The sequence below is a fragment of the Pelophylax lessonae genome (assembly GCF_965119305.1).
Source record: "Pelophylax lessonae genome assembly, chromosome: 3".
NCBI classification, from domain to species: domain Eukaryota; kingdom Metazoa; phylum Chordata; class Amphibia; order Anura; family Ranidae; genus Pelophylax; species Pelophylax lessonae.
The window spans coordinates 209059556-209081606 of NC_138770.1; the positions used below are offsets into that span (position 1 = coordinate 209059556).

The 22051-nt window shown below is 45.3% G+C and overlaps 1 protein-coding gene across 1 annotated transcript in view; it reads right to left on the reverse strand.

The window, feature by feature from the left end:
* Positions 1 to 22051, reverse strand: part of SERPINE2 (serpin family E member 2) — a 130970-nt gene that overhangs the window by 105638 nt on the left and 3281 nt on the right. The gene's annotated exons all lie outside the window — the stretch shown is intronic.

A 22051-nucleotide genomic window follows, 5' to 3' on the forward strand; every position in this document is an offset into this window, starting at 1 on the left:
TGTTCAATTCACTGGGTATATGCGAGGATTTACATCCACTTTAAAATTGGCCAGCAGAATTTCAATCCATCTATGGACATTCCCGTTTGAGAGAAGACAATCTAATGATCGACTGCTTAGTCGGGTCCACACCGTTGCACTGTGGTAACGTAAAATGTACTGGTACTGTGTATTGCAGTGTGTTGTGATACAAAGTGTACACATTGGTGCATACGATGGACATTCAAGTTAAACATTACCAAAACACATTAACACATCAGTGTAAATCAATCTGGCCTTAAAGCGGAGCTCCACCCAAAAGGGGAAGTTCCGCTCTAAAGCCTCCTCCTCTCTAAATGTCTTTTGGGGGGGGGGGCAGGTATCTGGTTTTGAATGGAAGTGCTCCTCTACCCCTCCCAGCTGTCGTCTGGAACACGCCACAGGTCCCAGTAGATGCACATGTGTAGTGGGCGCTCGGCTGTGAAGCCACAAGCTGTCACAGCGGGGTGCCCACAGTTGAGATGCCAGCACAGGGGAGAGAAGACAGATGAGACGGGTCAGATGAGCACATCGCTGGATCCTGGGACAGGCGAGTGTGCGTTTATTAACCACTTCCTTACCACCGGACGTCAAATGACATCCGTGGCTTTAAGTGGGGATTTCTGAATGATGCCTGCAGCTGCAGGCATCATTCAGACATTTTTTTCAGCAGGCAATTACATTCACCATAAGAACAATCATAGCGGCTGTTCAACCGCCTGATCGTTCTTACAGGCGGCGGGAGGGGACATCCCCCGCCGCAGCCCTCAAGTGATTCTACCAGCTCGCCCGTGCGATCGTCTGCCGGCGGAAGTACACCATAGAGACTGCAAGGACCAGATGGTCCCCGGCAGTCTCTATGACTCATGACGCCATGCCCGGCCTGACAGTTTTCAATACTGCACTGATCTCGGCTGAATAGCCAAGATTTTTTATTTTTTTTATTTTAGGCTTTCTAGCCTGTAGGAGACATCTGAGGTCTTATTGACCTCAGATCTCCCCATAAGGACGACCTGTCATTCACTATTCCTATTACAAGGGATGTTTACATTCCTTGTAATAGGAATAAAAGTGATAAAAAAAAAAAAAAAATAAAGAAAAAAGGAAAAGTGTAAAAGAAAAAAAAAAAATGTAAAGCGCCCCCATCACGCGGAAGCGAACGCATGCATTTGTCCCGGCCACATATGTAAACGGCGTTCAATCCATACATGTGAGGTATTGCCGTGAATTTTAGAGCATGAGTAACAATTCTAGCCCAAATCCTCCACTGTAACTCTAAACTGGTAACCCGTAAAAATATTTAAAGCGTCGCCTATAAAGATTTTTAAGTACCGAAGTTTGGCGTCATTCCAAAAGTGTTCACAATTTTAAAGCTTGACATGTTAGGTATCCATTTACTCGACGTAACATCAGCTTTCATATTATACAAAAATTACTGTGCCAACTTTAGTGTTTCGTTTATTTTAATTCAGAAAAAAAAAAAGTTTTTTTCCAAAGAAAATGAGTCTGAAAATTTTCTGCGCAAATACCCTGTGACATAAAAAGTTGCAATGACCGCCATTTTATTCCCTAGGGTCTCCGCTTTAAAAAAATATATACTGCTTGGGAGTTCCAATTTCCTAGCAAATTTCCTTTTGTAGCTGCAGACTTTAAACACAAAAACGACTGGAACTCCTCCTTAGGAAAGCATTCTACAGAATTAAACTCCCATTGCAATCGATGTCTTACCTGACGTGTACAGTCTTCTGGTGTAAACATCAGGTCAGACGCACAAGCAACAAGTAAAGTTTTAAGTAAAAGCACTGCACACACACATTTTAGTTTTTCAAGAAAAACTATGACTGCAGATACACATGGAAACCTGATTTAGAGCTGGGTCACACATAAAAAAAAAAAAAATGCACTCTAGATCTGTTCCGGATGCATTTCTTCATGCGCGTTTTTAAACGCTTTTTTTTTTTCCTTCACTGTACTGGGGTCTGATGTGTTTCAGTGCTTTTTTTTGCATTTTACAGCATTCCAGTACAGTCCAGTGCAGGAAAAACGCAGCATGTTCTACTTTTTTTCTGGAACTGAATGCTCTGATGTGAACTATTCACTTGGAAACCATATAACCCACTTACCATGCCTTTTTGATGCAGAAAAAAAATGCACTGGACAGAAACTGGTGTGAACTGGCCCCTAATGACATTACATTATGAAATTGCTTGTGTCACAAATAAGCATGTCAGTTTTTAGTAACAGTAACATTTTCCTTTGACAAAAATAGAAAGGCATAGGGAGAGAATTGCAAAGCTCTTTTCAAGTAGTGAACCTTAAAAATACCTAGACTCAGACAAGTCTAAAAACCATTCACTGTGTCTGTAATCTTCCTGCGTATGTGGTAAAGCCAGCAGCTGTGACGGATCGGTGTCCTCCCATTTATGTGGTTAGCATACAACTACCTTGTTCTCTGTTGGATACATTTTGGCTTAGCTGTCAGTTAGGCTTCATTTAGACATGCGGTTGGGTGGCAGTAAAAATGTGCTGTTGTACCTCACTTTGGCACCCGCCAACCCCCCCTCCCCTCAAGCTGCAATAGGCAGCAGACGGGAGGGGGGGGGGGTTTACATGCCATGGTCAGGATGCTTTGTTTGGTACCCATGGCAAAGTCTACCCAACATGTAGCCAAACACATTCGTGCAAAGGGGAAAGTGCCACAAAGGCCCCACAACCGTGGACAATGCATGCGGTTGCAGCACATCTCAGCATAAAACTAGGGTTAGAACAGGCAGTGAGAAGAATTCACAATGCTTCCTCATGCCTGATAGTCGCCTCTGAAGCACAAGCCAAATGTGGATCTTGCTTCAGAGGAAAGGTAGATTTAGACACACATCTAAATCTACCCTAAGAGTACCATTTACAACAGAGTGTCTCACAAAGGCCACCAAGCCTTCTAAGAGTGAGTTTCTGGGTCATAGACATCCCAGATCTGAGGGTTCAAAAGGGTACAAGAAAGAGCGCTTTAACATTCTACCACTTCACTGCTTTCTTCTTTCAAATCATAAACTGCATAAGGACAGTCAGATTTGCAAAAGGCCCTAAAACCACGTTTTGTCACAGGGAGCTGTTGTAGGTTTTTTTTTATTTTTTTTTATTTAAAATAGGAGTTTGTCAAAACTACTGTTATAGGCTTTGGGAAGAGTAAGGAAATTCAGGCGTTACTGCAATACACTAGATTTTTGAACATTTGTACAGGATTCTTACCATCAATGACATGACATCATTAGAAAAGTACTACAAAAAAATGTGTACTTTACAAAAAAAAAAAAAAAAATTAAAAATCGAGTTTGGGGCGGTTTCTAGGGTAAGGCCTGCTTTAGACCCCACTAAAGAGACTTCCTATCCCAGTGGCCACAAAGGAATTAGAATCCCCCAATGTGCTTATTGCTGTTAACAATAGGTTGCTGCTGTACTATCATAGTTCACCCATAATAGGGCTCTAGGACTGACCTTCTGTTTAAGGAATTTTGCATGCAAAAGGTTGAAATAGAGATAAGGTGCACTGTCTTAAAAAGGGATTGTAAAGTCTCATGTTTTTTTTATTTATTTTTTTTAATCACAAACATGTTATACTTACCACCTCTATGCAGTTGGTTTTGCACAGGGAAGTCCGGGTCCCTCTTCAGCTCTCCTGGCCCCTCCCTCTTGTTGAGTGCCCCCACAGCCAGCAGCTTGCTATGGGGGCACCCGAGCTGAGCTGCATCTCTGTGTGTCCATTCAGACACAGAGCTGCTGTTTGGCCCCACCCCCTTTCTCTCCTAAATGGCCAACTGATTTTGATTGACAGCAGCAGGTGCCAATGGCTGTCTCAGTCAATCAGGAGGCAGAGTCCCAGACGGCCGAGGGACTCATGGACATCACTGATGGGGCTCAGGAATGTATTGGGGGGGGGGGGCGGGGGTGCTGGGGCAGCTGCTCCCCATAGAATGCATTAAGATAAAAAAAAAAAAACCCTTTCACCTTTACAACTCCTTTAAGGCTCAACTCTGGCCAAATCCAAGTTGTGGTTATTTGCACTGCAAAAATAATGTAACACTAATGAAGTGTGTGCCAGTGCTATGTTATAAAATACTCTTATTTTCGTACTTACAGTTCCAGCTGAAGTACGCAGATCACGGTCTCTGCAGCTTGTCCATTCAAAAAACGTCTTGCATGCGGTTAATGTAAAGAAACCCTCTCATCCTTTACATTTAAGGAAGATGCCATCTTAGCCTCCATTTGACCTGCTGTTGTCATGGTGCTTTATGTGTGAGCAGTTAGGACTCCAGCCATTTGATGGTTTGACAGTTTGGTTGAGAGCACAAGCAATTGTGACAGTTATTCCTTGAATGTAACAGTTTTGGGTACAGCTAAATCAAAAGGTTTAGTTCTGTTTAAGGCCTCATCCATACATGCATAATGGATGCAAAAATAACAGATGTCACTTGCGGAAACATACGTTTTCATGCGCTTTTCAGTGAGTTTTTACGCACGTTGACAGTTTTCATGCGCGTCTTTTATGTGTCCTGTTCACACAAGATTGATGTCATCGGTTTTTTTTTTTCCAATGCAGAAAACTGCGCAAACGTTGCACATTCCTGTGCAGGAAAAAATACACACAGGATACCAGTGTTGTGGTGTGAACAGAGCACAGAACAATTGTTTTGTTTGAGCCCTTGCAGAAAAACTGACATCACTGCACATAGTGTGAACGAGGCCTAAAGCGGTAGTAAACTCTTGAATATAACAGTGGGCACCCAGATGGTGTAAAGTGGTTGTAAAGGCAGAAGCTTTTTTATCTTAATGGATTCTACACATTAATATAAAAAGCAGCCCCCACCCCCCAATACTTACCTGAGCCCCATCTGGATTCAGTGAGGTTACACGAGAGACTAGGCTGTTTGGGATTCCCCTCATAGGCCGAGACTGCAGCATGGGGCCATTGGCTCCCTCTGCTGTCAAAGTCAGTGAGCCAATGAGGGGGCTCTATGTCTGAATGGACACAGGCAGGGGTGGATTGGCTAAGGTGCCCCATAGCAAGCTGCTTGCTGTGGGGGCATTCAGCAGGAGATAAGGGCCAGGAGCACAGACAAGGGACCTGAGAAAGGAGGATCTGAGCTGCTGTGTGCAAATCCACTGCATAACACAAGTATAACATTTTCTATTTATTTCCATTAAAAATAACAAACAAGAATGAGACTTGGTATCACTTTAAGCCATAATGCACCGCATAATAGGCATATTATGACACACCTATCCTAAAAACGAACACCCCCTAGCTTTGCGCTACCACCACTGTTGGTGCTCAGATCTTCACCCAGTCTTCCTTCCGGGTTCACATTCTCCAACTACTTGAATAGCTGAGCCATTTTCAGAATGGAAGAGCTATATAGAGTGAGCAACCTCCAGTAATAGGTGTGTTTGATTTTTACAGCACAAAATGGCCAAAAATATTTTTTGTTTGCCAGAATTCAACTTTAAATTATATAGAAAGCCCCTCTATTGCTTGACCTGGGAAAGCATATTGAGATGAAAAGTTTGATAAACATGAGCGCTGTACTGAGGACTGCAAAAATGAAGCCTTTAGTGTCTACATAGCTCACCAAATATGACAAAACCTTCACCCCCACTTTTAAAATAAAATTGACCTGGAGACACACAGGCTTCTGATGTGCTTTCATATACACCAACAGCTGGAAATTGGTTCCTCTGTTGCTGATATCATTTTTTCAACAAAGCCTCTAATACAGCAGTCTACTTTTAAAGTGGATAACCATTTTAATAATGCATTAAAGTGTTTGAATATAATATTTTAGAACCCTCAGTAATTACGACACCCAGACAGCCAATTATGGGTCACAACATTTTTATTAAAAGATACGGCCATCCAGGCACCCAAGGCAATTTCCTTTGTTTACTGACTAGCAAACAATACAGTAATTGGAAGATTTGTATATTTACTTTGAGCTAAGAGGTACAAAATATTTGTTTGGCGAATTTAAATTAAAAAAAAAAGTGAATGTTCCTGCAGTAAACAGCTAAGAAGTAAACAAACCTAAATGATAGTCTTGCTAGCTTTCCCTGATGTTGACCCGACGTGCCTAAAATCTAAAATATAAAATTTGCATTTAAAGTGTCTATTGCTGCTCACAGACTGATGTTTACATGACCCTGTACGGGAACAAAGACAATCCCTTTATCCTTTGAATATGCCTTAAATAACAAAGATTTGCATCACTCAAAGAATACTAGTCCATGGTAGAATACAATGTTCTTTTCAATTAACGTCATACGACTCACACCGTTTAGAAAGTCAACGAACAAAATAAACTTATTTGGACCGGTCACTGATGCAGATGAGCTCAGGCAAAATGTAATCCTTTTTTGAGTGAGTTTTTTTCTTATTTTAATTTATAAACTCAGGTTTTACTTTTTTTTTTTTTTTTTTTTAACTTAACTTAACATTTTGGTTTTCAAATTAAAGTGGTTCTAAAGACTTTAAAACAAACATGTTATATGTTCCTACTCTGTGAAATGGTATTGCACAGAGTGGCCTCATCCTCCTTTTCTGGGTTCCCCCACTGGGGCTTTCTGCACCTTTTCTTCTCGGTCTGCTTGCCATGGGGGCAGACATGCAGCTTGTTCCTGAGCCTGGGCTGTACGAGTCTATTGACACACAGCAGCTCAATCCCGCCTCCCCCTCACTGAATTTGGCTAACACCAACAGGAGCCAATGGCTCCCACTACTGCCTGTCAGCATCTGTTTTAAGAGGGAGAGAAGAGAGAAGACTGCAGTTGGGCACAGCAAGTCAAGACCTAAATCTTTTTTTTTTTTTTTAATTTAATGCAGGGAATAAATTAAAGTGGTTTTAAAGGGTGATTAACCTTCATGCGATTCTATACATAACAGGTTAAAACCTTCAGTATGCAGCTCCCCCATAATTTTTACCCCAGCCTGACCGCGATCCAGCAACGTGCACGGGAGCAACTGCTTTCCCAGGTCTCTAGTATTTAACAATTGCCTTCCATAATATATCACTAGCTCTCTTTAGCTGGCAAGTATTACACTGAAGGGTGTGCATGCCCACACACCAAAATACCAATAGAAGAGAAAAATAAATACACTAGATTTTAATAAAATAGTGGGAGTCCAATGTGTGCTGTGATATAGAGAGATTTTTTATATTATATATATATATATATATATATATATATATATATATATATATATATATATATATATATATATATATATATATATATATATATATATGTACACACATACACACACACACACACACACACACACACACACACACACCTCTATAGGATGGGGTGCATAAATATTGGATATGGATATAGAGATATAGATATAGAGATTGTATATATATATATATATATCCCCAATAACTGGGAGAATAGAGATAAATATTCAAAGAAAAGGCAATTTGGCTGGGCAATTAATGTGGTATGGTGTCATGCATCCAAGCCACTTATTGGTCTTCAATCAAAAAGATAGATCAGCTCAATGCTATAGGTAGCAGGATATCTACCTTGCTCCTGTAAAATATCAGTATCTAACCGATCTATTCCTATATAGGCAGGATATTGTATTGATCCAAGTTAATTGAGATATAGAACAAGATCAATTTGACTGGCCAATTACCATGGTAAGGTGCCATGCATCCAGGTTTCCATCTGGTAGGTTTTTTGATGCGTGGGCATGCGCACTCCCGTTCTTTAGTTCTCCCAGGTCTCTGCCTCCTCATTGGCTGAGAGACAGAAGAGGGAGCCATTGGCTCCCACTGCTGTCAATCACAGCCATTGAGGAGAGAGCAGGGTTGGGGCTGAGCCCCATTCCTTACGTCTTAAGGAGCGAGCACGGAAGATGACCCCATAGCAAGTGGCTTGCTATGGGGGAACTCAGAGAAGAGGAGGAGCCGCCAGGAGTACCGGTGGGGAACCCGAGAACAGGAGGATCGGGGCAGCTCTGTGCAAAACTATTGCACAGAAAAGGCAAGATAGACACGTTTGATATTTTTTTTTATATGCATGCATGCTGTCCTTCCTAAAAGAAAAAAAATACTGCCTGCCTAATTAGTGGCAATAAGTTTAAGTGACTTTTTTACGCTAAGAGATAGAATAGAGTTTCCTTTAATTCTATACACATAAATACTATGCATCTAGATTGATCAAAGAAAGCCCAACAAGGTTGAAGCTCTGAGCTGGTGATTGGTTGGTGCTTTCCAGCAAATCTCATAAAAGTCTATAAGGCTGGTATATGAATAGTAAGCTAACCAGAAATGATGCTCATAACAAGCAGTCAGAATCGGTTTTCTCTCTCAGCTGCAGAAATGTAGACTTGGAAAAAATTGCGGTTGCTATGGGAAACAATGTTCCCAGAGCAGAGAATAGATTATTTGTGCTTGCGTGTCCCAATATGTTCCCAACTGGTTGGGTATAATCGCTTTTGTGTTAGCGGCCTATTTTTTTTTTTTAGCACACAGCGCAGGAAACTTATGATTGTATTTACTGCCTGCGTCTCCATTTCAATTTGAGATTTTGGAGTCTGAAAACAGGCATTATTAAGCAGCAGGAAAGAAGAACCTGGAAGACATGAGAAAAAGGAGCCCAAGCCCCACCTTTAGGCAGAAATATAGAATGCATATATTTTATATTTTCCTGACCGAAAAAAAAAAAAAAAAAAACACACACACACACACACACACACACACACACACACACATTATCCCACCTACCTAGCGGGATAGTCCTGTCCTACCGCTCTACTTGATCACTTCCTAAAGTTCAGGCATACAATAAAATCGCCCATAATAATGCTGGGAAGATGGCATTGTCAGAATGTTTTCATGGAAGACTCCTGGGGAGAGAATTATTGGTAAGTAGTGTTGAGCGAACACGGACTGTATTATTCGTGTTCGTACCGAATAATTGGATTTTTTGTACCCGAACACGGACACGGACACTTTACTGTATGTTCGGGTAAAAATCTGTGTTCGTTCGTTTTATTTCCGGGTTTTGCATGCTTTGGCACTCTTTTCATGGCGGGCTTTCAACAGCCAATCAACAATCGTTTAACTGGTGTGCCTTAAGCCATCCCAGCCATGCCTGCAAATGTCTCAGTAGCTGTGATTGGCCGTCTGAAGCATGTTACCAAGTCTTTATAAGTTCCAGGCAGCCGCAGCGGCTTCATTCTGCTGCTTAGATCAGGGACAGAGCACACATACGTGCTGGCTGCTGATTAGGGAAAGACAGGCAGGGAAAACGAATTGGTGTCCGGATAGAATTGAGGGACAGGTCGGAGTGTTTAGGCAGGGCGAGTTGTAGGCATTTTAGGGATAGAGTCTGCTGAATTATAGGGTCAGTGTGTTCTACAAACTACAATCGATATTGCTGTGTGGGGGGTGGGGTCTGCACTCAGTCCTGATCTACGATCTCTTCTCAATCCTGTTAGGGAGAGGCTGCTGCTGAATTTTAGGGTCAGAGTGTTCTACAAACTACAATCGATATTGCTGTGTGGGGTCTGCACTTAGTCCCGATCTACGATCTCTTCTCAATCCTGTTAGGGAGAGGCTGCTGCTGAATTTTAGGGAAACTGTGTTCTACAAACTACAATCGATATTGCTGTGTGGTGTGGGATAGGAGATAGGCAGGTGTCAGTGATCCACATCCATTTTTCTGTGTGTGAGCTGCAGTGAACACAATCTTTGTGGGGTGCAGTGAACACAATCTTTGTGGGGTGCAGTGAACAACATCCTTTTTGGGGTGCAGTGAACATCCTTTTAGGTTGCAGTGAACACAATCTTTTGGGGTGCAGTGAACAACATCCTTTTTGGGGTGCAGTGAACAACATCCTTTTTGGGGTGCAGTGAACACAATCTTTTTGGGGTGCAGTGAACACAATCCTTTGTGGGGTGCAGTGAACACAATCTTTGTGGGGTGCAGTGAACAACATCCTTTGTGGGGTGCAGTGAACAACATCCTTTGTGGGGTGCAGTGAACAACATCCTTTTTGGGGTGCAGTGAACAAAATCCTTTTTGGGGTGCAGTGAACATCCTTTTTGGGGTGCAGTGAACAACATCCTTTTTGGGGTGCAGTGAACAACATCCTTTTAGGGTGCAGTGAACACAATCTTTGTGGGGTGCAGTGAACACAATCTTTGTGGGGTGCAGTGAACACAATCTTTGTGGGGTGCAGTGAACACAATCTTTGTGGGGTGCAGTGAACACAATCTCATACTTCTGAAGATTTGAGGGTGCTGCCTGTTCCATACTCCTCCTCCTACTCCTCATCCATCCTTTTAGGGGTACAAACAATAGTAATTGGGGCCTAGTGTGGTGGTGTACGTGTTAGATACATACACTTTCTTTTTGATCATATTTCCTATTCCGCTATTCAATAAAAACCTTTGAGGATCAATTGAATTGCGGGATAGTCTGTGTCGGTACGTGTGAGATCCACCTTTCCAAGTTTTTGAGGTTCATCTCATACTTCTGAAGATTTGAGGGTGCTGTCTGTTCCATACTCCTCCTCCATCCTTTTAGGGGTAGAAACAATAGTAATTGGGGCCTAGTGTGGTTGTGTACGTGTGAGATACATACACTTTTTTGGATCATATTTCCTATTCCGCAATTCAATAAAAACCTTTCTAGGGCAAGATCTTAAAATTACAGAAATATGAGGAGACCTTCAAATAAGGGCCGTGGCCTGGGTCGTGGTGCTGCTGGTAGAGCTCCTGTTGCAAGGAGAGGATGTGGTCGATCTGTGCCAGCTACACGCACAAGTGAAACACCTTCCTCAAGTGTGAGTAGGCGACAGAACCTGCATCAGTATTTGGTAGGGCATCATACGCCTCTAGAAGTGATGAGGCCAGAACAAGTGGAGGCGATAGTAGATTGGTTTGCTGCTGACAGTGCCTCCGGTTCCTTCACATTGTCTCCCACCCAGTCTACTGCAGAAAGGTCACAGTTGGCACCTGCAGCCGATGTCCAACCGTCTTTCACCTCACCCCCTTGCAAATCAGGCAAGCAGTCTGAGCCCCAAGCCATACAGCAGTCTCTTCTTTTTGATGACTCTGTCAGCAGGGTTTCCCAGGGCCATCCACCTAGCCCTGCCCCAGAAGTGGAAGAGATTGAGTGCAGCGATGCCCAACCACTTATTTCTCAAGATGAGTACATGCAAGGACCATCGCAGCACGTCTCCGATGATGACGAAACGCAGGTGCCAACTGCTGCGGCGTTCAGCATTGTGGAGACCGACAAGGAGGGCAGGGGTGAAGACTGGGTGGAAGATGATGTGGAGGACGATGAGGTCCTCGACCCCACATGGAATGAACGTCATGCAGGTGACCTGAGTAGTTTGGAGGAAGAGGCGGTGGTCGCACAGAGCCACCAGCACAGCAGAAGAGGGAGCAGGGTGCAGAAGCGGAGCGGCCGTGCCCTAGACACTACGCCCGCTACTTTCCAACGCAGCAAGGGAACGAGCGCACCAAAGTCAGCTCAAAGGAGTTCTCTAGCGTGGAAGTTCTTTAGAAAATGTGCTGATGACAGGACACGAGTGGTTTGCACCCTGTGCAATCAGAGCTTGAAGCGAGGCATAAACCTTCTCAACCTGAGCACAACCTGCATGATCAGGCATCTAAGTGCAAAGCACGAGCTGCAGTGGAGTACACACCTTCAAAACCAAGAAACGTCTCTGGCTCATCCTGCTTCCTCTTCTGCTGCAGTCTCGGCCGCTCCAGCCACATCTGTAGTGATACCGGCACCTGCCACCCCGCAAACAGACGATCTGTCAGCAACACCACCACCTGGGTCACCAACAACCATCTCCACAATGTCCCGTGGAAGCGTTCAGCTTTCCATCTCCCAAACACTTGAGAGGAAGAGGAAGTACCCCCCTACCCACCCGCGATCCCTGGCCCTGAATGCCAGCATTTCAAAATTATTGGCCTTTGAAATGCTGTCATTCCGTCTGGTGGAGACGCACAGTTTTAAAAACCTTATGTCAGTGGCTGTCCCACAGTACATCGTGCCCAGCCGCCACTACTTTTCCAGGCAAGCCATCCCTTCCCTGCACAACCAAGTGGGGGAAAAAAAATCAGGTGTGCACTGCGCAACGCCATCTGTGCCAAGGTCCACCTAACTACCGATACGTGGACCAGTAAGCACGGTCAGGGGCGTTATATCTCCCTAACGGCACACTGGGTAAATGCAGTGGCGGATGGGCCTGAGGCGGATAGCAATTTGGCGCATGTCCTTCCACCACCGAGGATTGCAGGGCGCTTCAGTTTGCCTCCTGTTCCTAACTCCTCCTACTCCGCTTCCTCATCCTCTACCGCCTCCTCATCCGGACAGCGTAACACCTTCACCACCAACTTCAGCACGGCCAGGGGTAAACGACAGCAGGCAGTTTTACAACTTGCCTGTTTGGGGGACAAACCACACACCACGCAGGAGTTGTGGAGGAGCATGGAACAGCAGACAAATGAGTGGTTGCTGCCAGCGAGCCTCAAGCCCGGCCTGGTGGTGTGCGATAACGGGCGAAATCTCATAGCAGCTCTGGGCCTAGCCGGTTTGACGCACATCCCTTGCCTGGCGCATGTGCTGAATTTGGTGGTGCAGAGGTTCCTTAAAAACTACCCCGATATGTCAGAGCTGCAGAAAGTGCGGGCCGTTTGTGTGCACTTTCGGCGTGCTCACCCTGCTGCTGCTCGCCTGGCAGCGCTGCAGCGTAACTTCGGCCTTCCCGCTCACCGCCTCATATGTGACGTGCCCACAAGGTGGAACTCCACCTTGCACATGCTGGAAAGACTGTGCGAGCAGCAGCAGGCCATAGTGGAGTTTCAGCTGCAGCACGCACGCGTGAGTCGCTCTGCGGAACAGCACCACTTCACCACCAATAACTGGGCCTCCATGCGAGACCTGTGTGCCTTGTTGCGCTGTTTTGAGTACTCCACCAACATGGCCAGTGGCAATGACGCCGTTCTCAGCTTAACTATCCCACTTCTATGCCTCCTTGAAAAAAACAATTCGGGCGATGATGGAAGAGGATGTGGCACAGGATGAGGAGGAGGAGGATGAAGAGGTAACATTTCCAAGGCTTTCAGGGCAGTCATTCGCAAGGGGCTCCGAGGGTGGGTTCCTGCACACACAAACGCCAGGGACACAATTGTCCAGCAGGGGCACAGTTCTGGAGGATGAGGAGGAGGAGGAGCTGGAGGAGGAGATGGAACCATGTTCACAGCAGGGTGGCACCCAGGCCTGCTCATGGCCATCACTGGTGCGTGGCTGGGGGGATACAGAGGACACGGACGATACACCTCCCACAGAGGACAGCCTTTTGTTGCCTCTGGGCAGCCTGGCACACATGAGCGATTACATGCTGCAGTGTCTCCACAACGACCGCCGAGTTGCCCACATTCTAACTTGTGCTGATTACTGGGTGGCCACGCTGCAGGATCCCCGTTACAAGGACAACGTACCGTCCTTAATTCACTCACTGGAGCGCGATCGCAAGATGCGCGAGTACAAGCGCACGCTGGTAGACGCCATGCTGCTGGCATTCCCATCTGACAGCGGGGCCACAGTGGAAGCACAAGGCAGAGGAGGAGGAGGAGGAGGTCGCCAACGCAACCAGGGCACCGCCAGCACCTCAGAAGGCAGGGTTATCATGGCCGAAATGTGGAAAAGCTTTGTCAGCACGCCACAACAAACAGCAGCACCAGCAGCTCAGATGGAACGTCTTAGCAGGAGGCAGCATTTTACCAACATGGTGGAGCAGTATGTGTGCACACGCCTACATGTAGTGAATGAGGGGTCTGCCCCCTTCAACTTCTGGGTCTCCAAATTGGGCACATGGCCTGAGCTTGCCCTTTACGCCTTGGAGGTGCTGGCGTGCCCTGCAGCCAGTGTATTATCTGAACGGGCATTTAGCACGGCTGGGGGCGTTATAACAGACAAGCGCAGCCGCCTGTCCAGAGACAATGTGGACAAGCTCACGTTCATTAAAATGAACCAGGCATGAATCCCACGGGACTTTTCTGTACCTTATGCAGAATAGCAATGGATACCGACCTTACCCACCCATTGTTCCATTTTTGCTCTCTCACTCTTTTGGGCTGTACCCTCATTTAAAATTTGTGAAAAGAAGCAGTGTTGGCTACCTCGTCCTCCTCCTCAGGGCCAGATTAACGTAGGGGCTATTGGAGCTGCAGCTCCAGGCCCCTACCTTTTATATAGGCCCCGGGTTGGCCATATTCACTGTTACCGCTCTTATGTCACTTGTAAACACAGAAGTCTGGCTTCTATGCTCGCTTCCCCAGGCAGCACCCTCAGAACCTCCCCACACAGCGCGAAGGCCGGACAAGGAGGGACAGTTGCCGATGCATGGATGTGTTTATGGGCTTCAGAGACAGCATCCCATGTTGAATTAGGCATGCATGGCTGCACCCTTCCTCCTCTGGGTGCATGCCAAGGCACGGCCCTTAAGGCCCTTCAAAATCCTCAGCACCAAGCCCATGATGCTCTTAATCCGGCCCTGGTCCTCCTCCACCGCCGCTTCCACCTACACCGCCCATAGGTGTGCGCAGCCTATTGCATTAAGGTGTGCACCCCAAAGTTGAAATACACATGCATGTGTTTGCCTACAGGTACATGGCCCCGATACATTACTCTCCCTGCTGGCAAAGAGAAATAGAGCAGAGCAGGTCCGAGGGAGATCTTTCCCATCTCCTCACTGGCAATGCTATGTGCCCTAGGTGATTAGGGTGTGCCCAGGCACACCCGGCACACGCCTATGTCACCGCCACATCCACCACCACCTCAACCTCCCTCCTACTCCATATGGGCCTCGTCCTTCAGAGATGAAGAAGAACATTGTTTTATTTTTCTGTTTTTTTTTGTTGTTTTAAGTTATTTCCCTATCCACATTTGTTTGCAGAGCACTTGCCATGCTCTTAATTACGTTTTGCTGCCATTTGCAGCACTCTAGCCCTTTCCTTTGGTGTTTTAGAGCCATTTTAGTGCCTTAAAGTTCGGGTCCCCATTGACTTCAATGGGGTTCGGTGTCCGGGAAAAGTTCGGTAAAAGTCCGGGACACGGACCCGGACTTTTTTTTAAAGTTCGGCCGAACCCGTCGAACACGGACATCTAGGTGTCCGCTCAACCCTATTGGTAAGCCTATTCTTTTACTTCCCACGTCTATCGGATGACCTGGGTGGAAAAACAAACCTTACATTAGCAAAAGGAAGCAAGTCAAGGGCCAAGTATTTTAGGAAGAAAACAGTGACATATCATCCATGGGTGCATTATGTGTGGTGCACAAAGGCCCGGAGGGAGATGGGGCTCACTGTGTTTGGACCCACACTACTCTTATGGAAAAGACTGATGTGCTGCAGCCATACCTGTCACATGATCCTATGTGACCCACGACCTTTTGCTGGAGATGTGGGTGTATGTTTTGGGGCGGATTCGGCATCTTTGGGGCAGGATACTGATGTCATCCTAACCACGGGATCCCCAGAGAAAGGAAATCTCTGCAGATCATTCTGCCCACCCAGGTGAGTCTGACTTTTTGCTGACCTGGGGGGGGTTACTGGGGACAGACTACAATCTGTCCTGGGAAAGGAATGTAGGATGGGGGGGTGGGGGTAGAAAAATATTGTACTGGGGAAAACCTGATCAGTGGGAGAGCGGATATTGTATTGGGGGGGGGGGGCGAAATCGATTTCATACTTGGAAACAGTGAATGTTCCAGAAGGATTCCTCCAGCCACCTACACGGTGTTCATTTTTTCATTCAGCCCTCTGGCTGAACAAGAGAAAACAATTGTCTATGGCTTAACAGACTCCTGCACTATACACTATTTCATACATTTTCCTCTGCTTTTTCCATTTGTGTACTGAGATCCATCCCAGCTATTTTTTGAGAAGCTGCAAGAGTTATACTGGACCTTGTTCACTTCAAACCAACCCCACCCCTGTTTGGACTGTAGTTTTCACACTATGGATATTGTTTATCCGAGAAGTGTTGAGAAAGGAGGTGCACAACTTGTGCGGACACCAATTTTTTTTTATTTGGATTCATACTAGATTTTTCCTTTGCAGAGGGCTTCAGATGAAGCTTATCCTTTGACCCAGCCAACATAAGTTGGAATTTTCACATGATCCTAGACAACCCATTTACCTTCACTACTTCAATTTATATGATCTGACAAGATAAAAAAGTCCCTCATCAAGTACTTCCTTTTCCCTTTCTGTGATAATTGTATCAGTGTTATCCACTCCAATCTGTGGGAAAATCTGGAGCCAGAAGTTCTTGACATGAAAAAGGGCAAGAATCAAGTTGGCGTAGAGAGAGGAGATACAGCATTACACATGCTAGACCCCTAGCAAACCAATCAATCATTTTGGTCCTGGTTAACTTGTGCACATTTGATCCCGGTAAATAAATGTATGTAAAAATGAAAATAAAATAAGTAATGACACTTGTGCTATAATAGCCCAGTGTGTATGTTTTTTTTTTTTTCTTTAGTCCAACATCATAAATTTCTGCCACATCTTGATTAAACACCTCTCGGATTTGGCAAACAAAAATACAAACAATGTATTCTCCCTGGAACACGTCAAAATGTAGTATGCAAAAACACTTAAATGTTTGCAAAATTAATGTAAAGAAATGGGTGCATTTTGAAAACACACCCCTCATCAGGTTTAATGCCTACGAGAGAAAAAAAAAAAAAAATGTATAATATATATATTTTATATATATATTTTAATAATAATAATAATAATAATAATAATAATAATAATAATAATAATAATAATGTTGTGATTGTTAATATCCATATACAAATTTTTGTATGTACCACTGCACAGAATAAGTGTGCTGCCTCCACAGTACATAGAAAATGTAGTTGTATTTGTGTATATAGCCTGTGTTTTCTAATAAATTGATTATTATTGTTGTTGATTATTCCCCACAAACAGCTTTCTTTTGGTGGTAATTGATCGCTTTGCAATTTTTATTTTTTTAAACAAAAAAAAAAAAAAAAAAAAAAAGAAGAAGAGCAAAAATTTTGAAAAAAAACAATATATTTTTCACATTCTTCTATATAACAACATGGCAAAAAAAAAAAAAAAAAAAAAAAAAAAAAAAAAACACACATTTTGCAAGAAGCGTATTTTGATTTGCAGAAAAGTTATTGTGTCGACAAACTAGGGGAAAGATTGTTATTTTTTTTTTTTTTTTTACTAGTAATGGCGGCGATCTGCGATTTTTAGCAGTACTGCGACATTGCGGTGGACAGATCGGACCCCTAACTGACGTTTGACACTTTTGGGGGGGGGGCAGTGACATTACTACAGTAATCAGTGCTAAAAATATGCACTGTTACTGTAATAACAACATTGGCAGGAGTTAACAGTGGTGATAAAAGGGTTAAGTGTGAGCCTAGGGGGAGTGTTTTCTAACTGGGAGGGGGGGGGGGGTGGGCTTGTGAAATTACCACAGAGACCTGTGATCCTATATAGAAGGATCACAGGCGCTCTGTGATCATTTCAGAGAGAGGAACGGGCAGCTGTGTTTACAGCAGCTAACCGTTCTGTCAGTGGGGAGTGATCGCGGATGCCCAGTGGCAATAGCAGGTGCCCAATGGCAGAAGCGGCCGCCAGTCCCGTGGATCAGCATCCTCGCTGCCTAGTGGGGGCGGGAGCATGCCGCCTCCGGCGCGTTCGCCCCCCAGCACCGCGTGCGCAACAGACGTAGGGCTACCTTGTTTCGCGCAGCTGAACCAGCCTGCCACAGTCAAACTGCGGCAGGCGGTCAGCAAGTGGTTAAAGTAAAGTTTTTCAACCATTTTTTCCCCATTTGAGGCACCCTTTTGTATTATGCACAATCTCAGGGCACACCAGTCTAATGGCTAGTACACACAATGAGAAAAATCAGATGAAAAAAAATACCGCTTTCGGAGCGATTGGCAGATAATCTGATCGCTAGTACACAGCTTTCGAGAGCTAATGATGAAAATTATCTGAAGAGGCAAGCACTAAAAATTTTCTCTTATACAGAATAAAAAAACTTTCATTTAAATCAGTACAGTGTTCATCTTTTTTTTTTTTAAAAGAAAATTTGTAAATATAAAAAATAATCTCGGTTTACAAGACCACGCATGCTCAGAAACAAAATATACTTTACATTACATTATTCTGTTTTACGCAAAATTTCATAACTCCAGTAACCTATTCGTGTTCGATCTGAGACTAACATGCAAAAGAAAAAAAAAAAAAAAACAGATGATTATTTGTCAGATATTTTCATTGTGTATGAGGTTTAATGTAGCTTGTGACGCACAGTTCAGTGGTCAGCAAGTTGTGATGAAGAATAGCCTTGTATCTGTACAATATTTAAATCAGTGACCAGTACGTAGTGGCAGGAGTGGTCAGTGACCAGTACATAGTGGCAGGAGTGGTCAGTGACCAGTACATAGTGGCAGCCAGCAAGCAGACACATGGAACTCCTGGAGAAGCCTCTCGCCATCAGCCACTTACTGCACCACTAAAGACGAAGAACTTGCAGGGCTGGGTAGCACTTCCCCCCTAATGGGAGTATCTCACTTTTAGAGTAGTTTATTTTTAGACCCGAGCATTTTTTTTGAAGCTGTCAAAAGTGGAAACTAATCAATGGGATATCAGCCGAGGGGTCGGAGGTGAATAAAAGTACATCGTCCGCAAAAAGAGAAGACTGAGCTCCTGAGAGCCCACACGGATCCCATGGAGGGGGGCTTTAGTTAGAAGATAGCGGGAGAGGGGTTTGATCGCTAGATTAAACAAGAGCGGCGAAAGAGGGCAGCCCTGGCGGGTACCTTTATACAGCCGGAAGTCATCGGTGAGGGAACCCCCCCCCCCCCCCCACACACACAGTCTAGCAGACGGGGACGAATACATCGAGGTTGACAAAGGGTCCCTGGAAGCCCATGGTGTCCAAGACTCGGCGAAGCCAGGCAAAATTCACATTATCAAAAGCCCTCGGCATCAAGTGTCACTATGGCCATGTCTCGGTCAGAGTGGATTCGAGCCTGGTCCAATGCTACCAGCACTTTTCTAATATTGGCGGTAGCTGAGCGATCCTTGGTGAACCCCGATTGCGCCAGATGTATGAGGTGAGGCATTATATTAGCTAAACGAGAGGCTGTTTTTTTCGAGAGAATTTTGACGTCTATTTTCAGCGAGGATATAGGGCGGTACGAACCCGGCTCCAGGGGATCCTTTTTGCTAGCAATTTGATAATGGCTTGATTACCCGTCGGGAGGTAAGGGCCGCCGTCCCATATAGAGGAATAGACTTCGACGAGTGTGGGGACTATACTAGGTGCAATGACTTTATAGAACTCCCCAGAAAGACCATCAGGGCCTTACTTGACGCAAGTCGTTTAATTGTCAATGATATTTCCTCAGCCGCAATTGGGGCATTAAGTGCGTCAAGGTGTTCTCTAGTGATTTTAGGGAGCCCAGTACCAAACAAAAAGAGGTCAGCCACAGAGCCGTCCACCTCATCAGGAGCATATAAAGAGGAGTAAAATTCCTGCATAATCTGCTGGACCGCTTGGGGGGTGGAATCAATCACTCCCGTTTTGTTCCGTAATGAGCCAATGTGGGTGGTGGACATCGGGCCTTTGCACAACCTAGCCAACAATTTTCCCGCCTTGTTGCCAAAGCAGTGTAGAGTTGCAGATAGATGTGCCTTGTGAATGCTTTCTAACTTGTCAGCCCATGCGTCGAAGTTTTGCTTGGCCGCTAGCCAAGATGTTCGAGCAGCGTGAGTGTCCGACTGTATAAGTGCACGCTGAGCAATCCTCAGCCTTTCACTAGCCAATTTATACCCTCCGTTTGCATGATGTTTAAAGGTCGCCACGTAAGAGATAATGCGGCCTCTCAAAAAGGCCTTACCCGCCTCCCAAAAAAAAGGAGAGGGGAGCCGCAATGTTGTAAATTGGCCGCTGAGTATTTTTCCCACGCACGGCGTAAATAGGAGATAAAATCAGTGTTATTTTTGAGGTAGGAGGGAAATCTCCAAATAAGAATCAGAGAGCGTCAGGGAGACAGAAACTGGGGAATGATCTGAGACTGCCATTTCATGTACGGTGGCCTCACATAAAAGGGGGAGAAAGGAGTCTGTGCAAAACAAATAGTAAATTCTCGTAAATAAATTTATGTGGGTGAGAGTAGAAGGAATATTCCCGATCCGTAGGGTGCGAATATCGTCATAGAGAGCGATTCAATCACCGACGCCAACGGAGTGGGGCAGTCGGGGGTGAAGGGAGGCGACGCAGGACGAAGTGGGGATTTGTCCAGGACAGGATCCATAATGGCATTGAAGTCACCGCCAAGAAGGCGGGGGACGTTCGGTAGGGTTAGAAGTCACGCCGAATTCGCCGCGTAAAGGATTGGTCAAACACATTAGGGGCATACATGTTGGAGATAACAAGTTCTGTATTATGGAGATGTAGATGAACTGACACGTACCGACCATCAGAGTCTGCGTCAGTGGAAAGGATTTCCACTGGGAGGCGTTTGTGAAACAAGATCAGTACTCCAGCCTGGCGGCCGGAGGAAGCTGAGTCGATAACCTTACCTACCCACAGCTTCTCCATGCGTTGCATATCCTCTGCAGGAAGGTGCGATTCCTGGATGAGAGCGATGTCCGCCTTAAGCCGTTTAAGATGACGCAAGACTTTCATCCTCTTAGCCGGGGATCGAAGACCTTTAACGTTCCACGTTACTATAGTCATGAGGAGGAGAGAGTAGATCTAAGACAAGAGAACATGTGTGACCTACCAGTACCCGGGGGCAGAAATGGCGAACACCCAACTCGACTAAATCCGACCAGCGTGGAGTCGTGGACCCAAGAGACCAGTAAAAAAAAAGGAACAGGCATGTGTTCAATGTGGGCAGGGGAGGGATAGACAGGAAAAAACAGGATGGAACCAAGAACAAATGGAACATGTAATATAGCAAGAAAACAAAAACCGCAAGAACCTCTCTTTTTTCCGCATGTGTACAACAAGAAGCGCAGCCTTCCAAGCTAGGTCTCCATGGTTAAGGCAGGAAACAGCATGACCCATAAGTCAGTCCAGACAATCAGGGTAGTGTGGGTCTCGCCCATAACAGGGGAACAGGCAACCGAGGTGTACACAAAGGAGAGGAGCACATAATATCAGAGATACAGCATGGATTAGATCGAGGCAACATCATATAAAGTACAAACATCTCAAAAATAACATAAAGAATGAACCTGAGAAAGTCGCCATATAGAGCACCATGAATCCCCCAGGCATTCAGCCCAGAAGTAGCAGCTCCAGGGCAAATCCTAGAGAAGGGCACATAGACCTAAGGTAGAGGGGATTTCAGCGCGGGGCGCCCGGGCGACCAGAGCTAACCACGTCAGAGTACCTTTGGCGTTTAGGAGATTCCTTCCCAGGGCTCCGTTGGTCCAATGGCCTGGAAAAGGGAAGGGATTTGGCAGAGGCAGGGGGACTCTGATGGCCATGCTGGAGTGAGTGGACAAAGGCCTCCGCTTCCTCAGGATCCTGAAAAGAAAGTTGGTTGCCGTTAGGTGCACGAAGGCGGAGTGTCGCCAGATAGGCCAAGGTAAATTTCAAACGTTCCTGATGCAGTTTGGAACAGACGGTCTGAAAAGCTTTACGTCTTTTTGCGACATCAACAGAATAGTCTGCGAATATAAGAATTTTCATGCCTTCAATTTGGAAATTCGAAGTTTGGCAACATTTTTGCAAGATAACAGACTTGTCCGCATAATTTTAATACTTAGCAATGATGGGGCGTGGGGTCTTGCGTTCTCCCGAGTACAGACCCATCCTATGAGCCCGTTCTACCACGCACATGCCATGCAAACCCAGGGCTGCAGGGATTTTTTTTGCACAGAGTTCAGGGATGGCAGACGGGGCAATGTTTTCAGGAACCCCAATAAATCTCAGG